This window comes from Camelus dromedarius, chromosome 8 (genome assembly GCF_036321535.1).
Source record: "Camelus dromedarius isolate mCamDro1 chromosome 8, mCamDro1.pat, whole genome shotgun sequence".
In the NCBI taxonomy this organism is placed as follows: domain Eukaryota; kingdom Metazoa; phylum Chordata; class Mammalia; order Artiodactyla; family Camelidae; genus Camelus; species Camelus dromedarius.
Window position 1 is genome coordinate 82,487,896 of NC_087443.1, and position 13,048 is coordinate 82,500,943.

Consider the following 13,048-nt stretch of genomic DNA (forward strand, 5'->3'; position numbering starts at 1 on the left):
TTGTCTTTTTTTGCATCCTATTAAAAATGCTAATAAGCTATATTGAAGACCTTACCTTGCAATTAAGTTGAACCAACTAAATAAATCAACACTGGTTCTTAGTCCATTCAAGGGAAAAACCTGAATTACTGCTAATTTAATAAATATTTTAAAAGTCTGAGCAGATGAGCATTTGATTGCTGTCCAAAATAAGCATATTTGATCTATGGCGATAAACAAGTGGGGCATTACCCGAAAAGCCCTGTGTTGGGGTGGGGAGGTGGGGAGGGTGGGCTGGGCCCTGGGCTAGGCCCAGGGGAAGAGGGGGTCGCAGGATGGGAAAGGCAACAGGAGTGCACCTGACAGGACCAGGCTTCAGGAGTGTGCATCTCAGGTGTCTATTTTTTCTTTCTTATTTACGAGCACAGGAGCTCATCTGAGCGACATTTTTAAAGAGCTGCCCTCCTGCCCTTTATCAGCAACGTCCCTGAGAGGTCTGTGTGGGTCAGCTCCGCAGGGGCACCGGGGTGGGGGTGGGGGGGCAGCTTGCCGGGTGCTGTCCATGGTCCTGCTCATTCTCAGCAGTACTGCTTCTCCCTTCCCCAGATAGGATGTGGAGATGGTCTGTAAGAGGTAAACATGAGCCTTAAGGCCGAAGTCCAGGTCAGTTCCCAGACAAAACTTTCAATGCTCTCAGATTGTCACATCTCAAAATAACACTGCCAGTTGGTTTAGACTGGATGAAACAGGGGACTTCCTCCAGGCTGGAGGGACGGGGACCGGCATGAGCAGGCCTGCCCAGCTCGGGGCCCACATCCACCACTTGCAGGAGGCCAGGCTCTCAGACACTGAACCACTCCCCTAAGGTCGCCCAGGGAAGTGGCAGGACCTGATGCCCACTCCAGGTAGGGCGACACCTCTCAGGTTCCTTGAACTTTCTCTAAATTCAGAGGCAAGTGAACAGCACACCATGGTTCTGGGGTGTGACCTGCCTGCCACAAGCAGAAAATATTGTACAAGTTTTATCCACTATTTTTTAACTTCAGTATTTCACCCTATCTGTGATACACTCATTCATCTCGACAAAGAAGCACCGCTAAGTGAGGTGCCATGGAGTAAGATGGCGCTCCAGGAAGACACGTGGTTTTCACCCAGTGTGCTGCGTGCTCTGGGACACGGCGATGGAGGGAGCCGCCCAGCCTGAGAAGCTGAGACTGAAACTCTGCCACGCGGTGGAGAACGAGCCAAGGACAGCTTTTCTTCCCCGAACACTTGCCCTATTAAGGATGAGGCGGGGGCAACTCCCACATCAGAGCGTCTGTCCTCACCCGCACGGCCCACTGCTCACGGGCAAACTCCACTGCTGTCACATGCGCTGCTGGCGGGACAGCCCGGGACTCAGCCACCACCTCCGCCGACACTCCTGATGCAGTGTCCAGCCAATGGCAGTGATGGGCACCACTCCCAGCCGGCGTCCAGCCCTCAATACCTTGCAAATGAACCCAAACTCCTCGCATATTGTTATTCATATTATTTATGAAGCCTCGTTTTTCCAAATCAAGTGTTTTTTCCTCAACCCTGACATATTGATCTAAAATGACAAGCGCTGAAATGGGGACTCAAACTGAGATCCCGAGGACAGAGACGTGAGTCCTCGGGTCCAGCAGCAGAAGTTGCTGGAGCCTATTTGAAAACTGAGTGTTTAGAATATCAGATAACTGAGAGAAGTTAAGGAACGGTAGTAACATGTAATGAGCTACCACTGGTGTTTCTTAAAATCATCTTCATCATAGGAGCTCGGGTGAGACTGCAGAGCGCTGGCAGGTGTCACGTGTTCACAAGGTGGGACATCCCTCGCTGGTTCCGCTGCAGGTGTTAAAGCCCCTCCCAGACCAAGTCTAACGCAGGGGAGAGCAGGTAGGCTGGTGGGGGCAGTTCCCCACTCAGCCCCTGGGCCAGGTCCACTCAGGGCCTGCTCCCGTCCCCAGTGTTACATGACCACCTCCCACGCGCCAAGTCCTGGGGAGACTTCGAGGCTCCAGGCCCACAGGCAGGGCCTTACTTAGGGGTCCTCTGTCCCCACCAGGCAGAATTGGAGACGCAAAGGCCCACCTGGCCCTGTAGATGCTCACGGCCTGGAGGAAACCACCAGACTCTGTGCTTGGGCTCAGGGTATAATGGCCACCGCCTCACCTCTGGTTGTCCAAATAACGTCTTCTTGGAACCCCAGCAACTCCGCCTGGTGATCCTGGTGCCCTGCCCTCAAATCCAACCTGGGAGAGAGAACCCAGAAGGCAGGGTTTCTAAATCCACCTGCTATACATGAACATGCATATATTCATTGTCACATTTTTTTCGCTGTGAGCTACCACAAGGTCTTGTATCTATTTCCCTGTGCTATACAGTATAATCTTGTTTATCTATTCTGCATTTTGAAATCCCAGTCTGTCCCTTCCCACCCTCCGCCCCCTTGGCAACCACAAGTTTGTATTCTATGCCTGAGTCTGTTTCTGTTTTGTATTTATGGGTTTTTTTAGATCCCACATACGAGTGATCTCATATGGTATTTTTCTTTCTCTTTCTTTTTGTGCTCTACACTGAAATTTGACACAAAATCGTAGAATGACTATTACTCAATAAAAAAAAGTTTAAAAAAATCCACCTGCTGCTGCCCCATGCTGCCACCAGGTGTCACTGTGGCAACAAGGCCTCACGGTCCACTGTGGCCGGGAGCCCTCTGGGGCCCCTGGATGCCAGGTAGCCCAGGCCCTAGGGTTCCCAGTCCCCTCTGACCATCAGCCACTTTCCCACGGCACGACGTGTCATCACACTGCCTGGGCCAGCCTCTTCCTCTGCTGGCTGGGGCCTTCCCGCCTGGGGATCTAAGTGGGGGCCTCCCAAACACAGAGAAGGCGGCAGGCTGAGCCTCGTGACCTGAGCCCTGAGCTGCCACAGCCCTGCCTGCACATGGTGGTGGCCCTGCACCCAGGTCCAGGGCAGGGGGCTTGGTCAGCCTCGGGGATCCCCTGACCCCCCATTAGTGTGATCAGGAGGGCATCTCGTGGGCATGACCTGGCCCAGAAAGGGTGGTGCCTCATCTCGCCCGCTGGAAGGGGGGTGCTCGTCCGAGGCCTCCCAGCTCCGGCAGGTGGCAGTGGTCGACTCCACACAGGACGTTCCAGTGGCTGCTGGGAGCTCCATCCTGAGCAGGGCGAGGTGGGGCCCAGGCCCAGGACACGTGGAGGCTCCGACCCCCTCGCCAGGTGAGAGTGAGGGGCTGGCTCAGGACCTTGGACCCCCACCCAGGGCGCCCCCCCCATAGGACACGCCTCCCCCGGCTGCTCCTCCCCGGTTCCTCCCAGGCTCCCTCCCTGTCCTAGGAAACAGCTTCAGTCCCCTCGGGTGCGAGCGATCTGAACGAAAAGGGAGCCTAGAACATGGTAGAGAGGGAGTCCCAGCCGGCGGTGCGGCCCAGGGCCAGAGGACAGGCAAGGGCCTCAGTGCCTCGTCCCTGAGACAGGGACGGTTATGCGATGATGAAGACGGACAAGGGGAGGATCCTGGAAAATACAACCAGGAAGTCCTGGCAACGCCAACAACACGCTGTCTTGTTTTGCATGTCCTCCTGTTTTCCACAAATTAGCAAAAGCCCAACAAACCAGACGAGGCGGGCTCCCCAGCCTTTAAATGAGGTGCAAGGGCGCCACCCTGTGGCAGTCCTCTCCCCAGGGGTCCGCGGTCACTTCTCAGGGCGGGCTCGACGTGATGCTTTCTGCCTCTTCCCTCTAACTGCATGCGTTCGATGGAGCTTGTGGTGCTAAGCGAAGGAAGCCGGGAAGAGGAAGAAAAATGCCACATGGTATCACTTATATGTAGGATCTAAAAAAATAAGACAAATGAACTTATTTACAAAACAGAAACAGACACACCAACATAGAGAACAGACTTACGGTTACCAGGGGGGAAACAGGGTGGCAAGGGATAAACTGGGAATTCAGGATTTTAAGATAAGCACGCTGTGTGTAAAACAGATAAACAACCAAGTCCTACTGCGCAGCGCAGGGAACTACATTCAGTCCCTCGAGATGGCCTGTAATGAAAACAGTATGAAAAGGAACGTGTACACACGTAAAGCTGAAGCGTCGCGCTGTGCACCAGACAGTAACACATCATTGTAAACCGACTCTCCCGCAGTTAAAAAACAATGTAAAATAACTATTTATTTGGGAGCCCGGGACGTCCACACACCCCACCCAGCACGCACACCCCCACGTCCTGCCGGAAGGGCCTGGGGGAGCCAGGTGGCCAGCGGACAGCCTCCCAGCCGCCCCTGCCCTTCCTGCTGCTCCGGGGCCTGGACCTGCCCCGCCCTGGCCGCGGGCTGTCGTCAGAGGGTGTCTGCGGGTCTCCTCCCCAATGTTGTGCGCAGCACTCCCAGCGCAGATCCTGGAGGCCAGACAGGGAAAGGGGCTCGGCGGTGGGAGGGGCTCTCTTCTCCTGCGGAGGCAGGTGCCAAGACCCTCAGTCAGGCAGAGTGTCACGAATCCAAGTGACTTAGAGCTGGTCACATGCCCCACCCAAAAAGGATGTTTTGTTTCTTTGGGGGACAGGACAGGCCCAGGGACAGATGCCAGGCTTTATCCCCTGTCCCTGCTGTTGGCATGACCCCTGTCCTCTGAACCCCAAGTCACCTTCCCCCCGGTAGTGGTGGGCATCAGCAGGGAGCCTTCAGCAGAGGCTCCACCTGGGACCTTAATTAAGGACATTGTCCCCTTCCTGCCCAGGCCCAGGGTCAGTGAAGGGGACCCTCTCCCAGGGTGGCCTTGAGGACCCAGGAAATGAGGCGGCAAAGCCTGCAGGGAGGGGCTGGCTGGGGGAGCACGTTCCCCTCCTGGCCCCCTGGAGCAGGGGTGCTGGACCCCAGGCCCGAGGGTGGCACCCGAAGGGGTTGAATTGGATCCCCTTCCTGTGGTCAGAGGAGATGGCACTCGCTGCTCCCCCCAGGGACCCCCCACCTTGCCCTGTGGCTGGGAGAGGGAGGGCACTGCAGACACCTCCCCCCACCTGGAGGGGGTTCAGCTGGGAGGGGAGACGAAGGAGCACCTTCACCTGCTCCGACTCAAGGTCCCTCGGCCCTGAGACCCCGGGGCAAGTACTTCCCCTCTAGCTGTGCCTCAGTTTCCTCACCTACAAAAGGGGTCAGAGGAGCCCAAATTAAGAAAACTTTGAAAGGAAATCAGACACATTTGTGGCCCCTGGTGTTTGTCTGACTCTAGAATGGTCTAGACTGTGCTCAAATTAACTTTCTATTGAATGTGCTTTGACATCACACGTGGCGCTTGTTGCTCACAGCAGGTTTGACGGCTGAACTTGTATGTGTGTTTGCCTCCTTGGTACACAGCCTGACCATATATGAGTTCATCCTCAACCCACGCCAGGGGCAGGGGTGGTTGGGAGCCTGGGTCAGGACCCCAAGCCACCGGGCTGGCGTCACAGGCCTCAGGCACTGCGCTCCATTTCTGCCGAGACCCTCTGTCAGTTTCTTTATGACAGCGTGCCTCTCCGTATGTCCCTGGAGTGGATGCGTGTGTCCATTCCCCGCCAGATCAGGCCCAGCTCCTTGAGGGTGGAGACCCCTCCCCACCCGTGGGCTCCAGTGCAGAGCTCGGGCTCAGGTCATGGCAGGGCTGAGCTGATGTTTGAAAATTCCCGCCACCGCCACAGAGTCACCCAGGGAGGGACCCGCCTCTGTCCTGCACGGTGGGCTGCTCGGGGGAGAGGAGGAGTCTGGGCTGGGGGGAAGAGCAGAGCTGGCACAGAGGCTGAGTGGCTCTGCAAGAAGGGCCTGGGAGAGGCGGGGTGGGGTGTGCGCAGCCCCAGGCGAGGCTGGCACTTTGCAGGGAGAGCAGACCAGCCAGGAAGCCCATGGTCCTCAGCAATCTGCTGCCTCCGAGGGAGGTGACACCCCACCACAGACACACACACACACACACACACATATATACACACACACACGTACACACACACACACTCCCACTGTCACCCCAGCCCACCCTCTGAGGCTGGAAGGACACCACACAGGGGTGCCACCCCATCCACCCAGGAGCCCGGTCAGCACTCTGGACCCAACCGTCCCTGCCTTGTGAGCTTTGGCCACATGAGGCCATCAGCTCCTCCTTCTCTGGCCCCAGCTGGCCCAGGGGGTGTTGGCCCCCGAAGGTCCTGGTCAGGTCACCCGTGTCCCGACCCTCCCTGCAGCCCGGTCTCGTGATAGGAGCTCACCTGCACCCTCCTTAGTTTTTGTGACTTTTCAAATGGTTTTTCAAATACATCCTCATCTTCAAGGTGTCCAAGTTCCACACTGCATGTAACAGAAATGCAGCAAAGAAAAGGGGCTGACATACAAAAGGAATTTTTTTTTAACTTAAAATCTTCACTGCAGATGCTCAGAAAGCATCATGGAGGCCCATGCTGCACAGGAATCCTCTCTGTCTGCCTCCCCCCTGCCCAGGGCGCCTCTTTCCAAGCTTCACCCAGACTCGCACACTCCGCCGGGGTAGCTACGGTCCACCAGCTTCCTCCTCTGCATCCAGATCCGTCCGTTTCTCTGGGTGTTGATCCTTCCCATAGCTGACTCTGGTCAGTTCACACCAGGTCCCAGAGATACAGGACCAGGTCCTAATCCCTGGAACCTGTGACGTGAGCTTATTTGTAAAAAAGGGATTTTGCAGGTGTGTTTAAGCTAAGGCCCTTGAGATGAGTCCATCCTGGGTTATCTGGGTGGGTCTTAAATGCCATCTCAAGTGTCATGTTGGGGAGAGGCCGAGGGAGACAGACGCACAGGGGTGGCTGTGGGGGACAGAGGCAGAGATGGAGGTGGGCAGCCCCTGGAGCTGGGAAAAGAGCAGATTTTCCCCTCCAGCCTTCAGAGGGAGCAGGGCCCTAGCGGCACGTGATTTTGTCCCAGTGGCACTGATTTTGGACTTCTGGCCTCCAGAGCCATGGCAGAACAGACCCCTCCCGCTGTAAGCCCCCAGGCTTGTGGTGGTCTGTTCTGGGGCCACAGGACACTCACACACCAACCTGCCTAATGTCTCTGGGCTCCTTCGTGTATTTTGGATACAAGTCCTTGCAGACATGTTCTCCCAGTCTGCAACTCGCCTTGTCTGTTCTCCTAACAGCGTTTTTTCACAGAGTAGAATTTTTCTTTATTCCAATGAAGCCTGACTTACACACTTTGCTTTCATGGATTGTGTCTCTGGTGCAGAATCTAGAGACTTGTCAGCAAACCAAGGTCTCCTGCCTCCTCTTCTACGTTATTTTCTGGGAGTTTTGCAGTTTCGTGTTTTGCATTAAGATCTGTGATCCACATCAAGTTCATTTTGTGAGAGTGTCAGGTCTGTGTTGAGACTCATCCTTTCGCATGTGGATGTGCAGGTGTCTGAGCAACATCAGGTGAAGACCGTCTCTGCTCCATGGTTTGACTGCTTTTGCTCCTCCGTCAAAGATCAGTCAGCTACGGCTGCGAGTCTAGTTCTGGGCTCTCGGGTCGTTTCCATGGACACATTTGTCTTTTCTCTCACCAGTGCTGCGTGGTCCCGACTACTCCATATATTATATTCAGTCTTGAAGTCAAGTAGAATCAGTCCTCCAACTTTGTTCTCCTTCAGTGTCGTTCTGGCTGCTCTGGGTCCTTTTCCTCTACATATAAACTTTAGAATCAGTTTGTCGATGTCCACACAACAACTCAATGGGACTTTGAATGAGCTTACGTTGAATCTATAGATTAAGTTGGGAAGAACTGACATCTTGACAATACTGACTCTCCCTATCCATGAACATGGACTATCGCTCCATTTATTTAGGGCTTCTGGGGCTCCAGTCATCAGAGTTTTGTCATTTTCCTCATGTAGCTCTTGGATATATTTTTTAGATTTATACCTAAGTAGTTCCCCACCCCCCTCCGGTGCTAATGTAAGCAGTGTTTGCTTGTCATCTCAAATCCCACTTGTCATTAATGGTTTACAAGAAGGCAACTGACTTCTGTATGTTAACTTTGTATCCTGCAACCTGGCTGTAATTGCTTAATACTTTATTTGCTTAATACTACCAGGAGTTTTTTGGTGGATCCTTTCAAGTTCTCTACATAGACAATCGTGCCGTCTGTGAACAAGGAGAGTTTTGTTTCTTCCTTCCCAATCTGTATCCCTTTATGTCCTTTTCTTGGCTTTCTGCGCTAGCTAGGACTTTCACAACAATGTTGAAAGGAGTGATGAGCGGAGCATTCTTGCTTGTTCCTAATCTCAGGGGGATATTTTCTTGTTTCTCACTATTGAATGTGACATTGGCTGTAAGGTCTTTGTAGATGGCCTTTATCAAGTTGGGGAAGTTCCACTGTATTGAATATACACTAAGTTATGATTAGAAGTTCCCACTTTTAGGGGGGAGGGTGTAGCTCAGTGGTAGAGCATGTGCTTAGCATGCATGAGGTCCTGGATTCAAGCCCCAATACCTCCATTTAAAAAAAAATAATAATAAATTTTTAAAAAGAAGTTCCCATCCTTTAAATTGATTTTTAAAGTTATTTTCCAGAATTCCTGGTGGAGGCAAGTTTTAGGAAGCACGTCTCCCCACGTTCCCTTACCTCTGCAGATGCCCCTTCCCTTAGACCTCTGCCTGGGGACCTGTCCTCACTCCAGTCCAACCCCAGCCCCCTCCCACGAGCCCCCTCCCATTCCCCACAGCCCGCCCTCCACCGCTGGCGCCTTTGCTCTCAGGGCCCCTCTCCAGCACCGCCTGCCACTTGAGCACTTTCTTCAGTCTGGAAAAGCTGTCAGGCCCCTGGAGAAGCACAGGTGGATTTAATCAAACCATCTTTTTTTAAAAGGAAAAGAAAACATTTCCTTTCTAAAGTAGATTTTAAAAATTACTCAGAGTGCTGGGCGTTGTAATGCCTCATCAGGCGCCGACACAAAGGGCTCTGAACTTGCTGCCGCCGGGCCGCGGGCCCCCCCCCACCCAACTCGCTGAGCCTCCCGCGTGGCCCCGCCCCGGGGTCCCGAGAGGCCCGTGACACACACGTCTGCACGGGCCACTCGGATGGGCCTCCCACTTGCAAGATGCTTTTGTGGGCACAGTGACCGGCCCCCTGGAGCATCCCTTCTGTCCCTGCGGCACCCTCCTGTGTCCCCTGCGCGGCCAGCAGAGGGCAGCAGCTGACGAGGAAAGGCGGGCAGGGCCGCCAGGGCCCTTCGGCAGGGCCTCCATCGTCTCTTCCACTCAGACAGTAAGGGCTGGGGGCCCAAACACCATCCCCCACCTCTCAAAAGCTCAGTGATAAAAATTGCTCACATTTAGACACAGGTGACAGTTTTCAGAGCCATGTGTCTTTCCTTGTGACCTCATAACCCCTCTCCGCTAAGGATGGGAGACCACCCTAGACAGGCGGGGGCCCCTCCGAGGGCCTGCACTGGAGGAGCAGAGCGAGGTGTGGAGCCCTGTGACCCACAGTCCCAGCGCCCCGTCCCCACGTGCCCAGGAGGGACATGCGGTCACCAGCACCGGCTCTGGACCAAGCACACTGGTCACCACGCTCCCCGGTCACCACGCTCCCCAAACAGGGGCTGCCTGGGGCACACATTCACCCCAACCGTGCCTCCAGTTTTAAAGTATTTCCCCAGAATTGCCCTAACGGGGTCTGCACCCCCAAGTTCATGACCAGACGCAGGGACGGTTTTTAGAGCTCAGACTGATCTCCTGTGAACGAGCACCACCCGGGCTTGTGGCAGGTGGGGAAGGACATGCCTTGTGCTTTGTGTCTTCAGGTGATTCTGGAACCTATTTGTCTGCACGTGTAGGCGTGGGACCTGGCAGCGTGCCCCTGAGAATGAGCCGCTCCGTGTGATGGGTGTTTTGTAGGTGGTGAGGGCACATGCATCCATGATAAAGGCTCATCAGAACCGTGTCCCGCATGGAAGGGAGATCTGAGCTGAGGACAGAGACAAGAGGAGGTGCCGGTTCTGGGGCACGGTTGGGGTGAGGGGTCCCTTTCTTCCTGGAGGGGCTCCCGCAGCTTCCCAGCGTCACCGGATCAATCAGGCTGACACCTTCTCCCACAGGAGAGAAGGCTCACATTGTCAAGGAGACTTTAAAGAACAAAGATCTCTCTCTCACTCAGTGCGCTGAACTTCTAAGTCACTGGGATAAATGGGGGGATATTTGACATTCATTGCACGTAATTCAAAATTCAAACCACCTCCCAGGAAAGGAAAATTACAGGATATTCTGAACTGCGTGCCTTCAATCCTTTTGCTGACGTGAGGCTCTAAACCGCTTCAGATCCGCCTTCGTATGTATAATCCAGAGAACAAAACCGCGTCGTGGGACATCGTGGCGCTTATGTTTTGATTTTTGAAAGGAAGTTATCCCCATCTGTGAATTATTTCTTAAAAAAAAAAAAAACACTTAAAATGAGCAAGTGTCTTTCTCACTTTTAAATATCCGGTTCGAAAATAAGAAACATCACATCGCTGGTGTTCCAGAACGCAGGGAACCACCAACGAACATCAGGTGCCGGCGAGTATCAAATTCAGGGAAAAAGACTTTCCCCAGGGGTGTGTGAAGATTTCTTCCAGATCCTACTGCTCATGGATGTGTCTGGATGCCCCCCACCTCGCCCTGTTGCTCCACAAATTCAAATGACAGAGAAGCCCCCGAGCATTTCCGTGCAGGACCACGGGGGTGGGTGGGGGAGTCCCCTGCCGTCTCCGAGCCCGGGGGGCCCCCCGCATGTGGGCTGGATGGACGGGCTGATCTCTAGGGAGCAGGTGCCACGTCTGCCTCCTCCCTCTGCCCCAGGGATGAAAGGGAGAGAGCAGTTCGAGCTCCTGCCGGGGCACTGCCGGGGCTTGGGGGCGCCCCAGGTAGGTCGAGCTAAGGGAAGAGTTTTCTCCTGTGAACCCTTGCTTCAGGGGACCTGGAAGAGCTAAGGAACCTGAGGAAGAGAAGAGAGCCATTAATTCCGGCTGTGAGCAGGATGCTGCGGGGTGAGGCCGAGGGCACAGATGTGAACCCGCTCAGAGGAGAGGCCAGGAGCCCTCACCGGAACAAGTTTCTAAATCTAGTGTATTGCACTCTGACCAGCAGGGTACACCGATGACAATTCTGAGCCAGCTGCTGCAGCTGAACGTGAAAACAATCCACATTTAAATGGTATTCAGTCACTGAGTTCTAAATAAATCCAAGAAATTGTTTCTAAAAACTACAGGTCTGCAGGGAAGAACAACTAACAGGGCCTGTTCCTCTGTGATTTCTTCCAAACTTCCAAGACATAAAGTCCTCTTTGGGCTTGGTGAAAAATTAGATATATGGTTAAGTCAGGCTTTTAAAGTATCAGTTTTATTGAGCTATAACTCATGGACAATAAAATGGAATTTCAGCGTTCAGTGGTTCGGTGTTGGATGAGTTTTGACAGCAGTATGCACTTGTGTAATCACTTCTCCGACAAGGTACAGAACAGTCCGTCATCCCAGAATGTTCTCTCTTGCTCTCTCCCAGTCAGTCCCCGCCCCGCCCCACAACCACCCCCCACCACCATCACTACAGGGTCCTTTAGCCTGTTTTAGAACTTCAGGGTTCTCCAGAGAAACAGAGCCAATTGAATGTATGTGTATATGTTAAGAGACTTATTTTAAGAAATTGGATCATGTGATTGTGGGAGCTGGCAAGTCTGAAATCCACATGGCAGGCCAGGAATTCGGGCAACAGCTGGAGTTACAGGTTGAGGCAGAATTCCTTCTCCGAGCAACTTCACTACTTGCTCACAAAGCTTTCACCTGATGGGGTGAGGTCCACGCACATGGTCAGGGGTCATCTCCTTCCCTTAAGGTCAACTGATCACAGATGTCAACTGAAACTGCAAAATACCTTCACAGCAACACCTAGATTCATCTGAGCTTTAATAACTGTACTGCACCCTAGTCAAGTTGACAAAGACACAATCTTCATGCACTTGGAATCACACAGTCACTCAAGTTGTTTGTATCAGCAAGTAGCAGTCTCTCGTATAAGGACAGGAGACTAGACCCCAGTACACATCAGGCATTTCACAGTTTTTCCATTAGATCTGAAAATAATAAAACAAGAAAATTGCCTTGCAATACCCAGAGACTTGTAAACATCAGTTCAAATCCAGAGTAACTCACTGAGATATTTCAAGTTCCCTAGCATCCCAAAATGGAATAGTTAAAAAATCTCTGGATACCAGTTGATGCCCAGTGGGACACAAGGAAAACAGCTCACTATTTTTAGGAATATGTTACTTTAGTGCTGTTTTAAAGTTTTAACTTAATGGTAGCTAATTAACCAAAGAACACAGTCTAAACTAAAACTAATTATTTTGCTGTCACTTCAAAAGACTTCTCTTTAACATAAATTAAAGCAATTGCACAGGAAAGTCTGAGGCCAACTCAGGGTTTCAATTGCTCGGGGAAAGACTAGCCAAATCTATCAGTAAAAAAGGGAAATTATAGCCCGACTACTCCGCTCCTCTTCAAAACAAGGGATTGTTGTTACTACCTCCATTCATCTCCTCTTACTCTTTTTTTAATGTAAATTTTATTTTTATCTATTTTTAATTCTATTCTTTTAATGGCAGTACTGAGAGGATTGATCCCAGGACCTTGTGCATGCTAAGCACGTGCTCTACCACTGAGCTATACCCTCCCCGCCCCTCCTACCTTCTCTTAAACTCTCTCAAAGCAGTTTGGCACTGGCCACTCCACGGTGACTGTTTCTGTCCAGGTCAGTAACGGTATCCCAACTGCTACAACCAAGCGGTCCATCCTCAACACTCCTTGTGCAGAGTTTGAGAGCAGACCCCTCCCGCCTGTCTTCCGGGGCGGGTCTCTGGACTCCCTGTGCTCCTGGTTCTCCAGCCCACCTCCCACGTTGCCCCTCCTATGACTCCTTCCGGGCTGTGTCCAGGCGCTCTTCCCCATCCGTCCCGCCTCCGGTGGTGAGCTCATCCAGTCTCTTCTGGCTTGAAATGCCTCCAGATGCTGGCGCCTCT